We start from the raw sequence: 24335 nt of genomic DNA, 5'->3' as shown, positions 1-24335 counted from the left end.
CGTCCGACATGGCTGGGTCAGCCCGTCGTAAGAGCCGCGTCATGTCTTCGACGTGCATGGTAACCGTTTCGTTGGGCATTTGCATACGGGACTGCAAGGCTCGTTCAGCTCGCTCCCGACGATCAGCGCTGACATACGCGGCGAGCAGTTGACGTCGGAACTCAGGCCATGATGAAAGAGTGTCCTCACGGTTTTCGTACCACGTACGAGCACCGTCCTCCAAGCTGAAGAGAACATTCCTCAGCTTGGCGGCGTCATCCCATTGGTTAAATGCGGCGACATACACAAACTGGAGGAGCCAATCTTCCACGTCCTCCAGGTGAGTCCCGTGAAAGGAATTTTGCAGCCGTGGGTTCTGGAGGGTGTGCGCCTTGCATGACCGGTTGAGGGGTAGGCGCCGAGGGAAAGTCGAATGGCCTGAGCACAGGAGGCAGTCGGCCAGGAGGCGATGTTATCTCCAATAGCCCATGCTCAGGGGGCAGTCCAAGATTTTGGCTGCTGACTCGGTGCACTGGCGTGTCGACAGGGAGAGGTCTGGGATCCTGGGTGTTCGGAGGGGTTTGCGACATATTCCAGAGCGATTTACCCAGCACACTTCCACCACAAAATGTCACAAATGGGTTGCAGAATCAAAAGGCTAGGCACAGGCCGCAAGGAATCAAGCAGTGTTGTTGTTGTTGCATCAAATACGATAGCACATACCCACGGTGGGGGATTGGCCAGGGTTTGGTGCAGATTTAAACAGGAAAAATCTCATCCAGGTTTATCTCAAGCAGCTCATAAATTGAGAGGACTCTGAGTGAAAAAGAAACTCACGAATTTTGAGGGAGCTTGAGAAACTCGGAATGGAAATCAAGGAAACAAAGCGTTGCGAGTAGAATAACTAAATTTTAAGAATTAACCAGAAAGAAAATAATTTTGAGAGGCAAGAAAAGGCATTGAGAAGTTAACACAAAAATCCCCCGGTTTCAATGATATCCTTGAAGGTATTGAGGAGCGTTACTAAAATACGGAAAGGGACGAACGTAGGGCAAACGGGTAGGTGCTTGAACAAGAGGCTCAGAGAGCACGAAAGATTATGCGAGCAAGTAGCAAAATCCGGAAATCTGGCACCACATTGCGCACACTGCAAATGCACCCCGATGCTAAAAAACACCGAGGTAATAGGTCGGGCCAGAAACAGACGGGAACGCGAAATTATCGAAGCTTTCGCTATGCATGCTGCTCCAGATAACCAATGCGTCAGCTCCCCTTCGGTGATGCTTGGGAGAACTAAATTAAACTACCTCAGGAATAGTAATCTTCGGCTGTTGTAAAGGCACGTGTTGATATTTTATTATTATATATTTTTCCTTCATATCGCTCTTGTCAGCGTCGTGTGCTCTTCCCTCTTCTGTGTCTGATTTGGCGTTAATATGTGTATATAGTCATGCTTCTTCAGAAAATAAACAGTTGTTAGAAAGTGCTTGTCTTGTGTGTTCGTCCCTTTCCGTATTTTGGTGGCGCTCACCAATACCTTCAAGGATGCATTTCCAACTAGCCCCAGCGGTAGCTCTTTTGACTTTAATGATATACTTGCGAAGAAGCTGACACACCAGAGAAATGGCATGCCCTTTGGCGGTTGCACCGAAGGAGAGGAGGACGGTGTCACAAAATTCAGCGCATTTTCGAAAAAAAAAACCGGCGCAGCGCCTAAGCAATCGCGCCCACCCGCGGTAAAGTAAAAAAAAAAACCAGCGGGGAAGAACCCTCGGAGAGCGCGTAAACCGTGCGTGGGCTTTTCACTGAGTTCGCCGGCGGGGCGCCAAAGTAAACATAGACACGCACGGTGTCGATTTTTCTCGAATGTCGGAGAAGTTTTTGCTCGTTGCCGACCTTAACCGCGCCAAAGTGATACCCTCTCCCCTTCGCTCCTGCACCGATGACTCAGCGTGCCGCGAATGACCTAGATTGTTCTAGAAGGTGATTTCCGCGCTCGACCAATGGGGTCGCGCGCCCGGCGCGAGAAGGAGAAGGAGTTTGTGTGGTTAAAGCTGCGTGTATGTGCGCGCCTGCCTTGGCGCGAAGAACAAACAGACGCGGTCTGCGCCTATAAATGAGGGGCTGCAACCGCTGTCGGTTAGGAGCGCAGCGAATGTCCGGACCCCGTAGAGTATCTGTTACGGGTCCAAGTTGGACTTATTTTTGGAAATGTGGCGGAGAGTTTGAAGGATGCTTCACTCCCGCCACCGGTTGGCCCGCTATTGCACTACCTTCGGGATCGGCCTTATCTTTAGCGCGTCTTTACTATCCTGTCGTTCTAGCCCATCTTTCAACTCTCCTTCTATTTGCATGTGGTAGCGATTGTGGCTCGTCTTGAGCCAGTGAGCAGGCCTGTGCACCTTCTTTCTTCCTGGCAGCAACAGACAGACAGACAGACTGTCGGTTAGCCCGAGCCGCCGTTTAAGCTTCCGAGAAGCGCGCCCGCTCGACTCCCGGGAGAACACCACTCGCCAAGCCCGGACCAGCGAGGCAACGTGCGCCAACCTGCGGGACGGCCCCGTCGAGCTCCTCAGGTCGTTCGGAATGTCGCAGTGCCGGGTGAACAAATCGTGTTTTGTTTATTTGTCTCGCTCTGTGTTAGTGCACTTTAGGTGAAGAGATTTGGTTGAATTGTATCTCTCTCTATTGTGACTTTGCATGAGTTGCACTGTATTTGTGAATCACTTTGTATGTGCTCGCACGAGTGATAGTGAAATCCTTTGTATCGTCTCTTAGCTGTATAAATTTGGTTTTGTTTTGTGAACCTTTGGCTCCGACCCATTCTCTGGCTTGCGACCGGCGAAAGCCCTTGTCACTTGGCAGCTGGTCTCCGGCTGAGCTTGCCAGGGTGACTGGAGGGCATCTGCTTTGTGACCGAGACCACTACCCCTACAAGCTTTAAGGGTGTCTTGGAACGCACGCAAAAGTGCGCGAAGTGGTGACATATTCTGGCGTCCACGACAGGATATTTGGTGCTTTTTGAGCTCAGAGAACGGAGAAAGAGTCGGAAGGAGTTTACGAAGAGGTCTAAACGGGTGTTTAGCAGCAGAGCAATATTGTGAGGTGCCGCGCTGAAGCGTTTATCGAGGTTCACCGTATAGAGGCAGTCTTTGTTTTGAGGAGTTCGTTCTCCAAATAGGAACTTGAAGGAACTAGTCGAGGTTGGCACCCAGATGGGGATATCCGGGGCTGAACTACGGAAATGGGTGAGCCAGAGAGAAAAAGAGGCTCGAGAAGAAGCAGAAAAGAAGAGAGAGGGGGTTGAAAAGGAGAGACAAAAGGCTGGAGAAGAAGCCGTAAACGAGAGAGAGAGGGTTGAGAAAGAAAGAGAGAGAAAATTCGAACGCGAAAAACACGTGCTTGCCATGAAGCTTGAGCTCCAACGTGCTGGAACCCACTCAGCGGAACTCCATAGCACTAGAGAAGAAGGCAGTTGCCTGCGGATAGATGCCAGCAGATTACTTCCCAGATTTGATGAAAAAAGGGACGATCTCGACGCGTTCCTCAGGCGTTTCGAAGGGATCGCGGGAAGTCAGAATTGGTCAGACGGCGAATGTGCTACCGTTCTTAGCACGTGTCTCAGCGGGGAAGCTCTAAGTGTATTCAGGCGACTTTCTCCGGAAGATGCAGCAAGCTACAGCAAGGTAAAGGCCGCCTTGCTTAAGCGATTCCGACTCACCACCGAGGGATTCCGAGATAAATTCAGAACAGGGAAGCCCACAGATGGCGAAACGGCAACCCAGTTTGCGGCAAGATTAAGTCACTACATTGATCGGTGGATAGAACTGTCAGAAATTGCATAGGAATACAGTACACTTCGTGAGCTACTCATCAAAGAACACTTCCTGAGTATCTGTCACACGAGCTTGTCGCTGCACTTGAGGAAAGAAGAGCCAAGACTCTCTCCGAAATATTAAATCTTGCCGACCAATTTCTAGAAGCTCAAGAAGGAACGAATCTGACCAAGATTAAGAATACGAATTCAGAGAGCGCGGAGAAATCCGACAGCTGTGATGCCCGATTTAGCCCAAAGGCTCCGCCAAAGTGCTACCTCTGCAACATGTCAGGCCACTACGCGTCTAATTGCCGCAACAGTGCTATGAACAGTAGCCCAACAGCTTGTTTTAAGTGCGGCCAGAAGGGGCACAGAGCCGCGGTTTGTCCGAACCCAGGCAAGTCCATTCCCCAGGTATCGTGCGTACGGGCCTCCTCAGATGACCACCTGGAGGAAGAAGATGAAAATGGCTTCGTAGAACTGAAGAACGGCAAGAAGTTACCAGTCGTGAACGCCGTAGTGAACGCGCTACCGGAAGCTGAAATGAACAGAATGCCTGTCCTGAAAGGGAAGATAAGAGAAAAAACAATTACAGTGTTGCGAGACGCGGGGAGCAGCGCTGCAATAATAAAACGAAGATTAGTGAGAGATAAGGATCTCCCTAGAACGAAGAGCCTTGTACGGCTAGTCGACGGCTCGTTTCAGCGCTTGACGGAAGCTGAAGTACTTGTGCGGACTCCCTACTACAGCGGGAAACTAACTGCACTGTGCCTGGAGCGCCCCGTATACGACCTCATATTGGGAAATATAAAGGGGGCAAAATTTCCAAAGGGCCCAGAAAGTAACCACGAGACGGAGAAATCCGAATCCTGCTCTTCGGAACGGCGCAGTGATCGCCAAGCGAAAAGGAAGTGGCGAAGGAGGCGCGAGCTTGCTAGCTCAAGCAAAGTAGCAGCGAAGCAGACAGTCAAGCAGGAAGAACGGAAGAGTCCCGCGGATTAACATTCCGAGGAAGGTAAGGTAAGCAAACTTTGTTGGATCTTTTAAGGAATTCGCGGCTGCATGACCCACGTCGTCCTCGTCTCAGGCGGTCCCGGGTCCTGTCCTCGCAAGGTCGGGCCCTATTCCAGGGCTCCGCTGAGCCGCGCTGCCTCACAAGCGTGCTGCACCAGGGTCCTTTGGACTGTGAGCTCGCTGCTGACGAGCCGGCTCTCCCATTGCTCCGCACTCGGGTGTTCGTGTTGGTGGAATGTTCTGTTTCGCTCACACTCCCACGTGATGTGGTAGAGTGTCGGCACCGCCCCGCACCAAGGGCATGCGGCTCTGTACTGTGTTGGAAACATCTTGTTCAGTAGGTGTAGGTTGGGAAAAACACCCGTCTGCAGCCTGCGCCCTCCGGTCGCCTCCTCCTTTGTTAGCGCCCTGTGTGGCGGTGGGTACCTATATTCCATGCCCCTGTATAGGCCCTGGTGCTCCGCGTACCCCCGTCGCAGGCCTGGGTGTAGAAGTCGTCCGGTTGCCCCGCTTGGAAACTCAACTCGCGAGCAAAGTAGTCCGCCTTCTCATTCCCCTTAATGCCTACGTGCCCGGGTATCCATATCAGGTTGTGTAAGTCATATATCCAAGCATTTTACCTTTCTGAGTATGTTTAGGGCCACGCTACCTATTCTCCCTCTAATGTAGTTTCTGCATGCCTCCTTCGAGTCAGCAAGTATATTTAGGGATTTGTTTTCCCTGGACCCATTGGCTACCGCCAAGGCTATGGCGATCTCCTCAGCCTCTGTTGCGTCCGCAACCCCGGCTGCTGCGCATGTAACCAGGTCTCCCTTGTGATTGACCACCACCGCTGCGGCCGTGCGTTTACTCCCGGTTAGGTACAGTGACGCATCCGTATAGACTGAGCTTTCCAGTTGGGCCAGTCCCCGTTCCACATACTCGGCTATCGCTTTCCGTCTGCCCTCGTGCAGGTTCGGATCCATATTCCTAGGCACGAGGGCTACCCTAAGTATTCCCCTGATTCCGTCTGGGACGTCCTGGTACCTGTCCATGTGACCTTGTGTATCCACCCTTATCCTTTTCAGTAGCGCCCGGCCTATTGGCGTGCCTCGGAGTGTCATAGTTTGCGCTCTGAGCAGGGCTTCTCCCAGTTCGTAAAAGGTGTTGCTGATTCCTAGTTGGAGCAATATTTCGTTAGACAAAACGTTTCCGCTGGAAAGGACGGGCACTGCAGTAGAAAGCTGTGCGAAGCCGAAAGAATGGCCGCGGAATGGTCACAAGGAAGCAGCGAAACGCGAAAGAAAGACAGCTCAAGAGGAAAAGGTGTCTGAAACTCCGGCTAGGCTCAGCTTAGCGCAGGTTGTGGACATGTTCATCGTGCTGTTGCGCACATTACTTCAGCTGCCTTTCGATCGCACAGGAATATTCTGGAATGTGGCCAAGCGTGCATTCACACCGGTCAATATTGTGAGCCTGTGTGTTTTGACGCAGGTGCCCTGATTGCCTTGTTTGTGTGTGCATGCCTAAGTGCACAATTCTTTTCCGAGTCGGCAAATTCATCTACAGGGTTCAGGTGGGCGAAACAGAAGCCGATGTTGACCGAGAAAAAGACCCGCGAGTCGAAGAGACTCTTTTTGCGACACAAGGCAACTGTGAAGGTCCTCACGCGCGCATTACGGAAGCGCAAGTAGGAAATGTAGGTGGAAGTATGGGCTAAGGTGTGTATCACACTTGTGTGCTAATGTCTTGCCGAGTGGCGGCATGTATTGAAGTGAATCTTGACGGTTGTCAAGTCTTGTGTGCGTACAGACATCATTGTATTGATGTGTGTATTCTTGCATTCGCCAGATAGATTGTGAGCGCAAGCATGTGCGCACGAATTTTGTGTTTTGTGAATATTGTTGCACAATATTCTTAAAGGAAGGGGCAGTGTCACAAAATTCGGCGCATTTCGGAAAAAAAAAATGGCGCTGCTGCGCCTAAGCAATCGCGCCCGCGCGCAGTAAAGTAAAACAAAAAAAACAAACAGGAAGAACACCCGGAGAGCGCGTAAACCGTGCGGGCGCTTTCCACTCGGCTCGCCGGCGGGGCTCCAAAGTAAACATAGACACGCGCGGCGTCGATTTTTCTCGAATGTCGGAGAAGTTTTTGCTGGTTGTCGACGGAAAGGGGGTAAACCTTGACCGCTCCAAAGTGATACCCTCTCCCCTTCGCTTCTGCACCGATGACTCAGCGTGCCACGAATGACCTAGATTGTTCTAGAATGTGATTTCCGCGCTCGACCAATGGGGTCGCGCCCCCGGCGCGAGGAGTTTTTGCAGTTGAAGCTGCGTGTATGTGCGCGCCTGCCTTACCGCGAAGAACAAACAGACGCGGTCTGCGCCTATAACTGAGGGGCTGCAACCGCTGTCGGTTAGCCCGAGCCGCCGTTTAAGCTTCCGAGAAGCGCGCCCGCTCGACTCCCGGGAGAATACCACTCGCCCAGCCCGGACCAGCGAGGCAACGTGCGCTAACCTGCGGGACGGCCCCGTCGAACTCCTCGGGTCGTCGGTCTTTCGCAGTGCCCGGTGAACAAATCGTGTTTTGTTTATTTGTCTCTCTCTGTGTTAGTGCACTTAAAGTGCAAATGTTTTGTTGAATTGCATCTCTCTCTATTGTGGCATTGCATGAGTTGCATTGTATTTGTGAATCACTTTGTATGTGCTCGCACGAGTGATAGTGAAATCCTTTGTATCCTCTCTTCGCTGTATAAACTTTGTTTTGTTTTGTGAACCATTGGCTCCGACCCATTCTCTGGCTTACGACCGGCGAAAGCTGGGCACCAAACGGCCAACCCCCTTGTCACTTGGTAGCTGGTCTCCGGCTGAGGCTTGCCACGCTGAGTCGAGGGCATCTCCTATGTGACCGAGACCGCTACCCCCACACGCTTTAAGGGTGTCTGGGAACGCACGCAAAATTGCGCGAAGTGATGACGGACGGGAAGAGTAAACGGCAGCCCTAATTTAGCGAGAGGATTTCCCAATAAACTGAATTCTCTGCCGTGGAAACCGCCGGCAGTAGAGGATGAAATGATCTATCGTTTCAACGTTCCCGCATGTGTCCCAGCTGCAAAGAGCACGCGCGTCTCACTTCTTTGTCCTCAAGGCGCCGCCCGGGGACACCTGGCGGCAATATTTTGCGCGTTTTTTCTAATACACTTTCAGTTGATAGTCAGCGCCGGTCCTCTTGTGTTCTTCTTTCTTTGTCCCTCATGTCAGCGCTGTTATTCTCAGCGTTATTATCACTCATCAAACACATTTAAATCCATTTCAAACTTCATTTTCACTTCTTTACTTATTTTTCCACTATTTTGCCGTCTACGGCTTTCTTCCCTTTCACTCAATTTATTGTCGTCCGTCCTATTTTTATGTTAATTTTACATTATTAGCTCTAATTAATTAACTACTCATCATATTGAAATCATAATTTCTGCGCATCATTCTAACATCGTTCTCTATCGATCACAACCATTAATTTGATGATATCTCTTCTAAGAACGTCACAATCGCTGCGGACACGTTTCGGTGACGCAGTTTAGTGACACGACCCCGTCGACATAGCCTAGAAATACTGTCGCAATAGAAACTGATGTGTTATTGGCACAGTTTGAACCCACATTTTTTATGTAAAAGGCTTCCAAAGTTTCACGAGCGGTTTGTTGTCTGCCTCTACCCGGATTCTTCATATCTCGGAGCCGTGGTATACAATCGGTTCAAGCCACGCAGTGTCCTGCATGTCGCTTACCCTCATTATTGGCGTGTTTCCTACCTTGGCGTGTTTCCTAAATCGGTCGTTCACACCATGCCCCGTCTGGTCAATGTAGGATTTTCCGCAGGACAAGAGAATCTCGTAGACGGCAATGGTGGAACACTTTACGAAACGTTGGCCATGCCTCTTCTGACTGCCAACATTTTGGTTTTTGCATGTTTTTGGACGGCTTGGCTGAGCAAGCTCTCGGGAGCAGAGACCCCCACCGATATATTAAACCGGTTGGGCACATTTTTCAGGCTGTGTGTGACTTTGTGGATGCAGGGCACCACTGCAGGCCTCTTGATTTGCAACATTTTTGGGAAAAAATTCTAAATATTAGAATATTGCAAGCTACGTACTGCTATGGAAATATTGAAGACAGGGGTCCACTCTCCCGATGCGTAGCAAAATCTTTCTTTTAAACTGTCTGTCGCTTTCCCCTCATTAAGCGTTTATGATTTACCGCCCCTGTTATCCTCTTGTAGTACGTCTGTGCGCTAAAATCTTTTTTATAATTTCTGACAACCAACTAACCCAGCAGATAACTTTTAAATGCAAAAAGATTTGCAGAAGAACGTACTACAGATAGACCTAATTTTTTGAAACGTTACTAATAAGAAAGTCTTATTCAACATGGACTTCTACATCAATGGCGAATGTTTGGTTTTGTTGTTCGAGTGTCGATATTTCAGCATTTATGGCCTTGCCATATTACTGCTTTTGCTTGCTTTACGGATTGAACGGACGTACAACCGAATTTGCAAAGAGCATTACGCAGTCGATGAATCCGGGCATGTCTGCCTGTGTAAATGTGTAAATTTCTAATTTTGTAATTGTGTAAAGTCTAATTTTTTTAATGGTCCACGTTGCTGGACATGCATGGGAGATTGAGTCTTCTGTAAAGCTTTCTCATACCCTACCTCTTCTGACGTACATGAGGAGCCAATAAATGTGTACAAATGAGTTTCAATTTTAATCTCAGTGCATATCACAGGGAGATATAATGAAGTGCACTGTAGAATTCATTTGCGGCATTGCTTCATCGCTCTCTGCCCAACAAGGTTGCAGTAGTTGACCTGAAACTTGACCGAGGAATGTTTATACGGTCGTGTTTGGTCCTGATGATGGACGTGTGAGAAAAACGTCACAAAGCACGTTAGGGTGCTTAACATAGGACATACCTCGTCGAACTTATGCACACTGCCTAAATAATCTGGGAAAACGGGTGTAGTTTGCGCGGCGGCCTTCACGTGCTGCATAGTGGTGAACATTAAATATCTGTGCTGGAATTTTGAATGTGTGGTACATCCACTTGATTTCCTATGGGCGTCTGAAGTAGGCGGTGCGGGTGACAGAGACATCTTAAAAGTCAGATTCTACAAAGTGTAGGACGGGTAGGCCATCAGTATCATTTTCATGCATCATCTCGCCGCAGTATTTCGTTTTCTCTCAGTTACAAACAGAAGCATCGTCACTGCGCTGCGCGGTGCGCGGCAGATGTCAATAGTTGGCGAAGTCCAGGAAAGGTGGATATGATCTGCTTGGTTGTTCTACTGAGCAGGAGTCTCATATGATTCAGTGCTAGACGTGCTTGAAATATGGCGACGTTACCAGGCGGAACCTCCGTGGAAGCGGAAGGAGAGCGTAAGGGCCACTGAACAGCGAAACCGGGAAGGCGCGTCCAGTGTGGCGCTTTTGACCACGGTCAGTCCTCATTATTTTGCAGCGAACAGGAAAATGGCCCGTCAAAACGGAGGAGGAAACTTCAGCGCGAACAACTTGGCCACGCTACTCTAATTCCTTATGTAAACTCAAGTTTTACAAGTGAAAAATTTGGGCACAACACCCAGACTTTTGGTCTTACCGTAGGAGAGCGATAGTCACACTGCACCTGCCTACCTAGACCACAGTTCGACCATCGGCCCCTGAATCTCGCAACCACAGATGGTGCACACTAGAGAGCGTTCTCATAGGTGATCGCAAATGAAATAGCCCCAAGACGCAGGTAAAGAAAGGTATAATTAAAGAATGGGGACATTGCAGCATATGCGCTAAGCCACATCCTTCATGATCGCACATTTCGCAACCATGAGGGCCTTTACTTAAAGGCCTGGAGGAGAAGCAGTGTTTAAAGATTTATCTAATGTCGCGCATGAGAGATTTTAGTGATCGTCGTGTGAGCGGCGCCGTCCTGTGATTTCTTTTTTGAGTACATGCACGTAGATCTACCCATTTTTAGAAGGCTGTGCTCACTTCGAATGCCGTTTTCTGAACCAGGCATTTTTTGAAAGTTATTTGTGAGCATTATTCGCCTGCTCGTGCAATTTCTATAGTGAAATTTTTTTGTTCAACTGGTCGTGCCTGTGAGTGTACATGGCGTGACAGTATAAGTGGTGGCGGCTAAGATTAGGATAACAATTTATTTTAAAATCCACACTTATCTATTGGGTGGATTTTCTTTTCCGGAATTTTTTTTCACGGGTTCCCACTTGCCAGTGTGGACGCTATCCACATAATAAAAAAAAATGAGCTCACAGCGTATGGGAGCCTCACATTGCATTGGAAAAGCCAAACCCACATAAGTGCACGTGGCCATATTTCGTCTTCTTCGTCATCCTTTCTCCTCTGTGGTACTCAGGGCCAGTTTGTATTCCCAGTACGAAACAAAAATTATGTGGAAACTTGTAAATGAGACAGCACTAATGGCTCCCCTCAGCTGTTTCTTTCATTGCTCTTTGTTCAAATTAACGCGTTTGTCACAATTATCGCAACAGTTTCCACATCCTTTTCTTTCAGACCTTCCCCATTGCAATTTACGCGAATAATGCTATTTTTATTGGTACCACACTAATGAGCACCTCCCTAGCTGACTTCACTAACTACCACAATACCAAGGTTCAAATTAAGTTCTGGTCCAGACTCAAATTTACTCAGAATCTTCTTCACGTAAAATTATTTCCTTTAAATGTTTCGTTCCAGATGTCCCCCGACCTTTAATAATCATTGTAAGCTATTTTCTCAATTAAAAAATTATGATCATTTAAAGCATATAAACGTGACCACGCATCTTAACGCCGCTGGGACGACACCGGCTTTTCCGCTGCATCGATGCCTGACTGCTGTTGTGTTAATATCTGAAATTAAAATGACTTTACGTACCTGGGCTTGATAAGGCCCTCCTGAAACAGAATGGAAAGGGTAGCAATTAGAGTCAAATACCAAGTGCTTTCGGGTCGCAGCTCTTATTGGTGCAGCTGTGAGCAATCCAGCAGCGGACCTTTCACGCTAACAGGAGTATCATGTTTAAGATCAAAGCGCACTGCCCTTGAAACGTTGCTTATTTTGTCCTTTGCCCTCTGCGTAATAATAATAATAATTGGTTTTTGGGGAAATGAAATGGCGCAGTATCTGTCTCATATATCGTTGGACACCTGAACCGCGCCGTAAGGGAAGGGATAAAGGAGGGAGTGAAAGAAGAGAGGAAGAAGAGGTGCCGTAGTGGAGGGCTCCGGAATAATTTCGACCACCTGGGGATCTTTAACGTGCACTGACATCGCACAGCACACGGGCGCCTTAGCGTTTTTCCTCCATACCTTTTCTGTTTATCGCCGGCGGCCTTGTCTATTGCGTGTCACACGCGACGAGACGTGATTTTCAGGAACGATTGTGGCCACGCGCGGCTATTTTTTACACTGTTCGAGAAAAAGCCTGTACTATACCTACAACCTCTAATATCGCTGAAACAGTTGCGCGCGGCTACAATCCTTCCAGGAAAAACTGGTCGCCTCTTGAGTGACAAACAAAATGATAACGCCACGGGCATAAACAGCTAAGATAGGCATAGAAGGAAGCAGTTTTGTGATGGAAACAGTGACAATGGTGACTGTCCAATTTTTTTAGGGTACAAATTGTCCTGGAGGAGATGGGGTCATCATCATTGGACCGGCTACGCCCTCGGCAGGACAGAGACTTCTCCCATGTCTCTCCAATTAACCCTGTCCTTTGCCAGCTGCGCCCACCCTATGCCTGCGAACTTCTTAATCTCATCCGCCCACCTAACCTTCTGCTCCCCCCTGCTACGCTTGACTTCTCTTGGAATCCACTCCGTCACCCGTATGGAGCAGCGGTTATCTTGCCTTCGCATCACATGCCCTGCTCAAGCCCATTTCTTCCTCTTGATTTCGACTAGGATGTCATTAAGACGCGTTTGTTCCCTCACCCACTGTCCGCTTCCGGCATCTTGGCGTTGTACCTTTCACTTTTCTTTCCATGGCTCGCTGCACCGTCCTGAATTTGAGTCGAATCCTCTTCGTTAGCCTCCACGTGTATGCCCCGTAGGGGTGTAGAATATAAGGGTTTTCTAAAGATGAATAACTATACGCAAATAAAAGAAGAAGCTCCGTAAAAAAGAAAAACCGGGGGGTTGACTTTACGAAAAAAAAATACAAGGAAAGGGCCACGTGAAGGACAGCCAGCCATGGCAGAGCTGCATCTGTCTCAACCTCCACACCAGGAATGAGAGCGCCAGGCTTGGTTCTCTACATAAGTGACTCTCAGAATCGAAATGACCACAACGACCGTAGAAGTGGTCCTGTTAGCGTGGAAACATAAATGCATGTATGTATTGAGCGATATTTTGCGAACAATTGTTCGTGTTCTTCGCGAGTGCATGAGCAGACAGCGAACAGCAGTATATAGTATAATTCGCATAGCCAGGTTAAAGCTTTTGATCAGCTGATGGGATCGTAAACCTCCACAAATAATTTTAGATGTGCTTGTTTCTGTTGCCCACGCTGGCGTCTTCCTTGCAACATGAGGCATGGAAGGGAAACACATTTGCACTTTCCTCCGCCACTGTAGGTCGCGTTTTCTGCCAAGCAAAACAAATCGCGTGAATAGAAAGAATGGAAAACTACGTTTCCAGCATTATAAGACAACGCTGACTCTAATACAGCAGCCTTGCAGTGGAGCTTCACATAGGAAGCTTAAACACGTATATGCCAACAATTTTAGCTACGACCAACGCAGCATCTGTGCCTGTGGTACTACTCAAAAAAGTTAATAGAAAACAGAGGCGAAAATAAACGGAACATATATTTTAATGCGCAGGAAACAGTACTTTGAGAATATTATTGCATTTCTTCTGTCCCATCTGACCTTCACCTTGATGTGACTGTTGCCATTCTTGTCGCAGAAATATGGCTATGAATTAGACGCGGCCAACATTGAGGTGTGCATTGAGGCAGTGTTGGGCAAGTTAGTGCATAGATCAGGCAAGACGTATCTTGAAAACGACAACACACAGACAAGACAAAACGAGGCACCAGCGCTACTTGCAACTTTATATTCATTAAAGAAGCGGTACGCCATAGCCAGGACACTGGCACGAGGGAGGAGAACACGATATGGATGGGAAGGCACACATGGGTGTCAACGATTTCTAAACACACCTAAAAAGCACATGCACTTTCAAGTATCGCCCACGATGCAGTGCTAAATGCAGGTCTTCCCACTTCAGATATGACTGGCCTCCACCATTCAAAGGGCTACCGTGTCCTTGCTCGTTAACTACACAATGCACCAGTTTATGGAAGCCTTGCGATATTTGTTTTTTTTTCCTTGCATTGGCGTGGTAAGTCTAACTCTGGGCCATCCTGCAGGGCTAGTTTACGTCGTCGCAAGCGGCAATTAATACTTTTACCGATTTTGAAAATGAACACTTTCGTGCACATCGGCGGTATACCAGATATATAACACCCACCGCACATTTTACGAAAATATTTTTTATGCTACCTTTCACATTTTTATTCCTTAGCACTCACAGATTAAGTCATACGGCACCATGATGCAAGCCTTCGGGGCGCAGAAAAAATAACACCAGCGGTGGCACTTTATACCAGAAAAGTAGCTCATAATACGAAGGATGTGGTAGTAAGTGTTTATTAACAAATAGTAATAAAAATCGAAGTTAAAAGAGTTTTGCTAACCCCGGCATCACTGTGGCGGCGGCACCTGAGCTGGGGCGGCAGAAATAAAGGATAGCAGGCAGTACGAAGAAGTGAAACGAAAGAGGTTAGGGGACAGCAAGAAAGGACATAGGGAGCGGTCATATATACACTATTTACAAAGGGGAACAATAAAGTTGTCCAGGTTGTGCGCATGTACAGTCAGGAAGGAAAAAATAAAAATAAAAACACGCGCGCAACACTTTGCGCACAGCAGCTGGGAGGGGGGGGGGGGCGCCAAGCTGTTATTTGTCCGAGGTAGTGCACGCGGAACGTTCGGTCACTGCGCGTCACTACCTGGCGCAAAACAGACGGCATGTCAAGCCCGTCTGTTCGAGAAATGCACAGAGGCTCATGAAGGATGGAAAAAAGAAGAAACTGTGGTGTCGCCCATTCACTGCGAACGGCCGTTATCGAAGTGACGTAATCAGCTACGCCTCGGCAAAAAATCAGGGATGTTTGTTTTGACTCTCCATACGTCCACGTTTACACAAAAAAGTTTAAGGACTATTACGATACTCCCTAAAGCGAAATTTGAGCGCAGCTCTTTCTGCTTCATTGGCGCGAACAGCCGGGTCCTCTGGGCAGCGGAGCAGAGCCTCTGCTCTTTGGCAGATCGTTTAGCAGCAGCGACGGACGAAGCATTTCCACCGGTTGCGTCGCTCATTCTTACGAAGGAACTGGCTGAGATATTACTGTATTGCATTATACCAAGTGGTTCAGGGAAGATTTTAAGTAGTTTTTAAAGATAGGCTTTCTGAGGTGAAAATATGGCTTTGGCAGCACTGTATTACTAATTCTGGCGGACACCAGAAAACTGGTGAGTGGTCTTCAGTAGCAAGGTGCTTACAAATTTTAACTAATAAACTTTCAACTGTTAAAGTTAGGCACGTATATTCAAACAGATTTGTAGCTAGTGAAGATAACAGCTGTATCTTACCGGTACTCACGTACGGAGCAGAAACGAGGAGGCTAATGAACAGGGTTCAGCTCAAGTTAAGGAGAACTCAGCGAGCTATGGATTGAAAGGTGAGAGATCCAACGTTAAGAGGGGCAGGAAGCGGGCAGAGTTGGTGAGGGAACAAGCGACGGTTAATGATGTCCTAGTCGAAATGAGGAGGAAGAAATGGACTTCGGGAGGGCATGTATTGCTAAGGCAAGGTAACCGCTGGCCCCTAAGCGAAATGGTGTAGATTCCAAGAGAAGGCAAGCATAGCAGGGGTGGAAGAAAGTTATATAGGCCAAGATAAAAGAAGTTTGCCGAGATACGGCGGCCGCAGCTGGCAGAAGACAGGGTTAATTGGAGAGACGTGGGAGAGGCCTTTGCCCTGCAGTGGGTGTAGTCAGGCCGATGATGATGATTAGTAATGGCCACATCAGTTTTTTTGAATTTCAAAAACATGATTACCCTTGGCGCAGTGACTCCATAAAATTTGGTCGCTTTACCTGCATGCTTTTCTAAAGCGCATGTATTTTGGCACGATGTAGCCAGAATTTGTTGGGCCACAGCGTCGAGGGTAATCGCGTTTTCGAAATATTGAAAATTGATGTGGCTCTTAAGATATATAGCAGCATATAGCAGAAGATATAGCAGCAATGTGCACCGCTGCCGTACAAGCGGCCTGCCAGCCAGCCTGGATGCCGGCCGCTAGCATCAGAAAAAATGCGCTAGTATATTGTTTGTTTGCATTCACACCATGCTCTGGGAAGTCGAAATTCAAAAATGAATCAGTTTTGAGGGTCGTTGGCCAATACCGAGCTGCTGGATACAAGCAAATTTCTTCTCATAGCTGCTTTGCTGCTGTTGCCCAAAGCGGCTGGATCGCCTGGCGTCTATTTCTCCGCTGCTGAAGGCGTCGCGGAAATCGAGCATATTTTTATATGATCATGAGACGTGGTTCACGATAAAGCCGCAACGAACGTAGCATCTTGGTTACAGCGCTGGTCAGTTCCGAAACGCCCTCAGCTACGGCATCGATGTGAAACCGGCTAGGCTTAGTGACGACTACGGCGGCTCGACGCACCCGCGAGCGGCGTTGTTGCAGAAAGCTCGGCTCGCTCGCTAATTGGTTCAGCGGTTTGCTACTGCAAAATCGAGCAGCGAGCGACTGGCCCGCGACTGTCGCTTTTCGACCAAAACGGTCGCGCGACCTCTGCGACTCTCAAGTGTGAATGGGCCCTATAGCGGGAATGAGGTGTCCACCGTCCTAGGGGGCCAATGATGGGCCTTTCCTTTGCTTTCGAATAAAATTGAAGATTGGTTTTTAAAATTGGTTTTAAAGAAAGGAAATGACACATTAACTGTCTGATGTTATGGGGTTTTAATAGGGCATATAAATACGTTCTGCCTACTTAATCGCGGCTGGCACAGTTAACCGCCGGCAGACTCAACCCTGTGATCGCGTACTATAGCGGGCCTTGCCCTGAGGAAACGAAGGAACGACACACTGACTGACACAGACTGGCAGTTATTGCTCCAGCAACAAAACACGCCCAGCAATCGATATTGTCGACTCACCAGCAAGGTTACGAGCGAATGTTCGCCCACGCTAGGGGCAGGGGAGACTCCGAAGCCGGACGGGACGAGATGCGGGAGAACGGTCCTCACCACGAGGCCTCGTCCCGATGGCGGAGAGCGGGGCGCCGCAGGCGATACGTCCGCTCTCGACGCCGTTCCCCAGCCAAGAAGGTCACGCTCTTTCCCGCGTACGCGCAGCAAGCACTCTCTCGCGCTGCGACGACAGCGCCATCTCTTGTTAGGTTAACCAGGGAGAGCCACGTGGCGCCCCTCCTGAGACAAAGCCGTGGGAGGATGCAGCGCGGGAAAGCAAACCACATTGGGAAGCTGCGGGGCTGTGTCCCGACAACATTTATCGGTGGACACCAGAACCGGTTTTGAAGAAAGGAAATGTAGTAAATGTCTCACATATATCGGTGGCCACTCGAACCGCGCAGTAAGGGCTCACTTGAAGGTCAGAACCGCAAGCGCCGCGAAATCGCTACGAGGTAGCGCAGTGAAGCTATCGCTTCAATACACAAAACAGGCATCAAAACCACTGATAGATAATAAGGCGCGTTTGAACGATGGGAACACCATTTCACTAACCGCTCAACCAACCACCAATCACGGTTCATACATTAATTTAACCTTAGCAAAGAATATTAGTACAGTTAGAAATGATAGTTTCAGTGTAGATCATACTGATAATAAAGTAGCCGTGAATTTCGTTGTGAAGTAATAAAGGCTGATATAAGTACATTTCACTTGTCCCTGGTTTCACTTTTCGTAGAGCCACGTGTGTGAATTTTCAAGTGATGTCGCAGTAGGCAATTAGGTGTCGTTTTACAGCTCGCTGTCCTCCACACCTTCACAGAGCGGAGTGGTGCCACAGTTTTTTCTTAAATGACCGAAATTCTTCCCTGAGACACCTCGTAAAGGAGACGGAAGACAACACTGTTAGTGGCGTGTCCGACCCGGACAATCCATCGCGTGCAGCACATTTCACAGCAGTGACAACGGAGCGGAGCGTGGCGCGAGGGGGCAGCGCGTGGGCGCTTGCCGCCGCAGACCGACCTCCCCTCCCCGAGCCACTCTCTCATGCTGGGACCGTCTATGAACGAGCGGCGGTACTCTCGGTCGCTCGGTCACACCGGCGCCAGCGACGCGGCTCAACCCACGAACGGCGCTAGATGTATAGATATCTAGATGCGCCCTGCTGGCGCCTGCGCAGACAGGATCCAGCGTACGCCGGTACGCGTAGGATGTGTCTATCGAGTTGGGGCTTTACATCTGGACTCCATGTACGCGAAAACTCACGCGAACGCGAAGGCGACGGCTGGCGTTCGCTCCGTCGCTTGTGGGCAAGCTCCATGCAAGCGAAGGCTGCAGGAGACGCGAACCCGCGACGTGCGCAGCGGACTCCGTTCTTTGCGCACTCAAGCTTAGAAACACGCCCGTAACCTGTTCTCTATCTTAAAATTTTGTGAGTTTTCCTCATAGTCAGGGCCAAAGGAATATTTCCTCTACGGCAGCGGTTTAGCGGCAGTGGAGATAGCCAAAGGCGTGCTTGCGGAGACGAAGTCACATCACGGGTTCACGGGGGAGGTGTGCTTTCGTTCGGTGCCTGTGCACTCCGGCTTAGTAAAAACACTCGCATAAACTATCACCGCAGTTTGATTGTAGGTGAGCAAACTATAATTTACCAGCGAGAATGCGCGCCGCGAGTGTTTCTGCACAGTTGGAGCGCAGCTGCACGGTGGATCGAGCGCCGGTACCCGAGGCTCGACACGCATCTCTCCCTGCAGTACGCCCGCTCGCGTAGCCCGCTCCAAATGCTGTTAGCCCTCCGCACCCAACAAGTAGATTGTTTTAATTATTTAAATTATGCGGGTCTGCCTCTCAACTACAAAACCAAATATTTTTTCGATGGTGGCGATGACCAAGACGACGGGCGGGTTTCGTGAGATGTACCCGTGAGAAACCGTAGACAAACCGGAAACGGCTTTGGGGGGCTCTGTTTGGTCAGTCGCGTGGGGGACTTCCGGGCGACGAGCGAAATTTTCTGTGGGTGCAGATCCGAGCGACACGGCAAGCGACACATTGATTTTGCTTCGCGCGACGGCGTCGCTCGTCGCTTGCCGCCGTCGCCTTCGCGTTCGCGTGAGTTTTCGCGTACATGGAGTCCAGGCTTTAAGCTGCTCTCTGAAACCGTTAAGACATTCATATTTTGTAGGGAGATCTACACTGGGCTACCAGCCGAGCATTTCGCGGTGGCCGGGAGAGGCCAGTTGTGCGCATGCGCCGTTACCATGGCAACCGGGGAGGAGCAGCAGCTGCGGCGTGTGCTTCGCCGTCACCGCGGCCGCTCTACCGTAGGAGCCGCCCGTGACGTCACGCCGATGAGCAGTTGTGCGCATGCGCCGATACTATTTTAACCAGAGAGACCCCACAGGTGCGCCGCGTTCTTCGTCGCCGCCTCGCCGCACCCCGCTCTGTCACCTGAACCGCGCGTCGCATGTGCTGCATTGCGTATAAAAGGTATAATGTGCCTGTCAAAGACGGAATCGATACCTCGGTCATTGATGCGCCAGAAACACTGCCGTTGAGGGCCACCACCTTATCACGAGACAGCTGTGGCAATCAGCTGTGGCTCGAGCTCCTCTAACAGAGCTGCCATAGACGACGGCTAGCAGGTACAGGGGCGGCAGCAGCTCCCGCTTCGCATGTCGCATCAGCAAAAAGTGTCCGCAAATTTTAACCGCACGTACCTGTCGTCCTGTATAGGTGGATGCGGAAAAGTTTCATTTAAGCAAGAATTGAGGAGCATTTAGATATTATTGCACGAGATATTCATGAGGTAGTGTGTGAGTGCATGTTTAAATGGGAGAAATTTTGTTGAATTGTAATTAGCGAATTAATTAAATTGTTTTATAAAGATATCTGCTGCGTGCGAAGCGGGTTTTGCGTGAGTGAGTGACTAATTCGATGAAAAACGGTGTAAATGCGTGCGAAGGCTTACTTAGGATAAAAATAAATAAAAACAAGATGAATACACAATAAATTGGGATCAATAAATGAAAACAAAACAAATAAAGATAAAATAAAAAGTTCATAGAATAAAATAATAAATTAGCAAAAAATCAAATATTAAAGTAAAAATGAAAAATGGAGGGAGTACCACTGAGCCGCATAACGTCCTGGGTAAGTGCAGACGTAAATGCTGTTCCTCTGTTTGTTGAAACGACTGCAGAGGCACCGTGACGGGCAGGGAAGGGCCTTGGACTAAAATTTGTGCTTGGGCTAGTTGGTTGATACTTGATTCATAAGAGAGCAGCAAAAGAAACGGCACATAATACAGCAGAAACACAGAAGGAAGCGCAGCACCGCTCCTGTTTTCTTTGTTTCTGCGGTATTTCGAGCAGTTTTTGTGCTGCCTTCTTACGATTCAAGGGCTTTCGTCTCACAGCAGCGAGTGAGGTAGACTGTGGTGACTACAGTGTACCTGTTAGGCAATGGGGACTTCGGAAATGGGCCAAGCAAGTCCATGCCGACGTGGCGGAAAGTGGCTGGAGTCGGGCTTCAGCAGTCTGGCCGGCTTGAGGTGCGACGCTAGCACTCACGGCCAATCCTAACATAGCGCTTTGCAGCTGAAGCAAGCCTGGGCCAACAGTATACTTCAGATGTACACGCGCCAACGTTCGAGAAAAGCCGATGTGTTCGGAATGGAGCTCGTCGCAGCAAGCGGGCAGAACCTCGTCGCGAAGCACAGCGAGGACCACTTGCAGATACAGAGTGTTGGTAGGGCCGTAGTTGCGCTTGTAGAGTGCGCCATCCCGCAGACGATACGACGACAGTCCGCACGTGAAGAGACGGGGTGGCGACAAAGCACGAGCTTCGTGGTACTCTATGAGAGGCCGCAGTTCTGTGTCGTTCCTGTCGGCGGATGTGAGAGTGCCACGAACGCCAGGTGATCTATATCAGCTGAGGTGCAGGAACAGGAGCTCGGGGCAAGCAGAAAGCATCGCCGTGTTTCGTACTTAACATGTAAACGATGGTGACATCAAATTCCAGTAATTGAACCCTCCAACGAGCTAGCCGTGATGAGGGGTCTTTAAGATTCGCTAGCCGAAGGAGTGAGGGTGATCACCCACTACCCGAAACGGCCGACCACTAAAGTCCGGCAAAAATTTGTTAGCGCCCAGACGGCAGCTAGGCACTCCTCTGTGGCACAATGATTCGCCGCGAATAGCGACAGGGTGCGGCTTGGGTAAGCAATCACGCGACCAACACAGTATTGCCACTGAGCGAGGACTGCAGAGAGGCCCATGTTGCTGTCATCGGTGTAGAGTTCCGTGTGCGCCCCTTCGTCAAAGTGGCAAAGGAAATGCATGGTTCGGACGCATTTTCTGAGCTCCTCGAAGGGTGCCTGCTGTTCTTGGGTTCAGACAAAAGGTTGCTCAGCTTTTGTCAATTGAGTTAGAGGCTAGACTATCCGTCAATAGCCTTGCGCCAAAAAAAAAACGGTGTACAGCTCGCTGATGATTGGGGGTGGGAAACGCGGCTACGGCAGCAGTCTTGATAGGTGAGGGCTTACACCCTCGGCGTTTACGTCGTGGCCCAGAAACTTCAGCCGTTTTGTGCGCAAAGCGGCATTTTTACAGCGAAGCTGTATACCTCTACCGACCAAGGAAATTTTCGTGTCGTCGTCGTCGTCAGCAAATAAGCCTGAGTTTGAAAGTACCAAACGGCATAGCAATCGTATATCATAGTGATCATAAAGGAGTCATAACATAAAAAAGCAAAAAAGCTATATATATATATATATATATATATATATATATATATATATATATATATATATATATATATATATATATATATATATATATATATATATATAAGAGAAGTGGGCACTTCTACAAAGACACATTTATTTATCAACGTTTCGACTGCGGTGCGGTCTTCTTCAGGACTGTAGTGGTCTCGCGTCAAATGGACGTTTTAAGTTTGTGAACTGAAGAGGAGGGAGAAAGGAGTGTAACAAGCAAATAGCAACAACAGTTAAAAAATTGAACAAAAAATAAAAAATAAAGAGGGTGCTGCGGGGAGCAGACAGGGACAATATTCGGGGAGGAAGCAAAAAATAGAAAGAAAAGAAAAAAGGGGAAACTAGTATAGTAAGGAAGGATGGGGAACAAAAGGAGATGGCGAAACGAGAGAAAGGGAGAAAAAGACGGTGCGGGGGACATGGGCAGCGCGGCAACCACAGGCGTACGAAAGCAAAACGTGCAAACAAAACACACAAACAAAATGCATAAACACAAAGGGCGCCGCTGGAGATGCGTGGCCAAAGAGGAGCCGCTGCGCAAATGACACTGGCAGCGACGAACAGGCCAAACCAGGCGCCTTTTGGTGGTCTCAGTAATTTCCGGTGAGCCGAGGGCTAGAAAGTTAAGGAAGGAGTGGGCTGCGTTAACGAGCACATGTGTAATAACTTACTCAGGGGGTCTGGGTTTCACTGAACGGTGCACCCCTCTCCCTGGGCGGGTCGTTGAACCGACTTCGCCGGGAATACTTGTTTTTGTAGGGGAGGAGGGCTCGGCTAGCTGTGTACAAAGATTTCAAATTGTCGGAAAATGTAAGCAAAGAACGTCAAAAGCTTATCAATACTGCACGAGGCAAGATAGTGTAAGTAAGGAGGGGTATGATTGCCTGGGATATACACTAGAGGTTATAAAGGGTATATCTGAGTTAGCCAATTAACGAGAAGTGTAGTATTATTTTGTTTGGAGGTCGTGAATAAAAGAAAGGGTACCAGGGTACCAGAACGTACTGCTCTAGAGGCGCTCAGCAACCGTACCGACATCGTCATAAAGCCAGCTGATAAGGGCGGAGGCATTGTTATCTTGAACAGGGATGATTATATAGCAGAAGGCATCCGACAGCTTTCTGACAACCATTTTTATAAACAACTGCATGGCGACCCCTCCGACGAGCACTCAAAAGCTATATCTGACATTCTCCTCGACCTCACAAAACACAATGAAATCTCCCTGAAACTATGCAAGGCACTCACGGCTACCCATCCTTCTCCTGGGCGTTTCTACATGCTCCCTAAATTACATAAAGTCGGTATTCCTGGACGGCCAATAATTTCAGGAATCGGCACTATCACAGAACCAATATCAAAGTACATTGACACTCTAATTAGCCACATTCCAGCCACACATCCATCCTACATCAAAGTTACAAACCACTTTCTCCGCCAGATAGACAATATAACATTACCTGAAGGAGCCTTTCTTGTGACCATGGATGTAACATCCTCATATACAAACATTCCCCATGCTGACGGCATTGCAGCCCTTTTAGAATCTTATGAACAGCAGAGACCTCATGAATCTCCAAGCCCAAACGTCTTAGGAACACTAGCCAAAATTGTGTTAGAATATAATAGCTTCGAATTTGATCTTCAATATTATCTGCAAGTGGCACCGCTATGGGAACAAGAATGGCCCCAAATTATGCCAATATCTTCATGCATCATATAGAGTCAAAATTTCTTTCTTCTTGTCCAATTCAGCCGTACTTTTACAAGCGCTATTTGGATGATATTTTTATATTATGGACAAACACAGAGCAACAACTTATCCATTTCATTGACAGTTTCAACTCCGTACAACCAAACATACAGTTTACACACCTACTCAGCCAGTGAAATCAATTTTCTTGATGTTGACATTCTGGTGGACAAGGGGTCAGTTCGTACAACCGTTTATATAAAACCAACCGGCTCACAAAAATATCTACATTTTCAAAGCGCCCATCCCCGTCACTGCAAAACCAGCATCCCTTATTCGCAGGCCCATCGTTTTCGAACAATCTGCTCTAACGACCTATAGACTTTCATGAAAACTCCGAACACATGCGCAACGTGCTCTTAACACAGCGCTATCCACGCTCCCTTATTGATGACGCCATAAGCAGAGCTTCAAATCTTAACCGTAGTCAAATACTCCAGGGGCACCGAATAGATAACCGAAATGATTACACTACAAACCTTATTCTCACATTTAACAGCAACGCACCGAACATAAACAGAATTCTTAATAAGCACTTTAATATTCTCCAATAAAGTCAACGACTATCGAAAATATTTACATGCGCACCCCGCGTGATTTACAGGCGTGCCAATAACATTCAGAACAATCTAGTCAACTCCAAGAAACACAACACCCCAAAATATGGA

General features: G+C 48.6%; 1 long non-coding RNA gene and 1 pseudogene across 1 annotated transcript in view; one reads left to right on the top strand and one right to left on the bottom strand.

Moving 5' to 3' along the window:
• LOC144100707 (uncharacterized) overlaps positions 1-24335 on the bottom strand; it is a 106037-nt gene that overhangs the window by 14128 nt on the left and 67574 nt on the right. Inside the window, exon 2 of the long non-coding RNA XR_013307811.1 lies at positions 11741-11760. This is a non-coding gene — a long non-coding RNA (uncharacterized LOC144100707). The remainder of the gene's footprint in view (positions 1-11740; positions 11761-24335) is intronic.
• LOC144101593 (uncharacterized) lies at positions 3387-4798 on the top strand (annotated as a pseudogene).

The sequence above is a fragment of the Amblyomma americanum genome, chromosome 8, assembly GCF_052857255.1.
Source record: "Amblyomma americanum isolate KBUSLIRL-KWMA chromosome 8, ASM5285725v1, whole genome shotgun sequence".
NCBI classification, from domain to species: Eukaryota; Metazoa; Arthropoda; class Arachnida; order Ixodida; family Ixodidae; genus Amblyomma; species Amblyomma americanum.
This window is presented reverse-complemented; position numbering and strand designations above follow the sequence as displayed.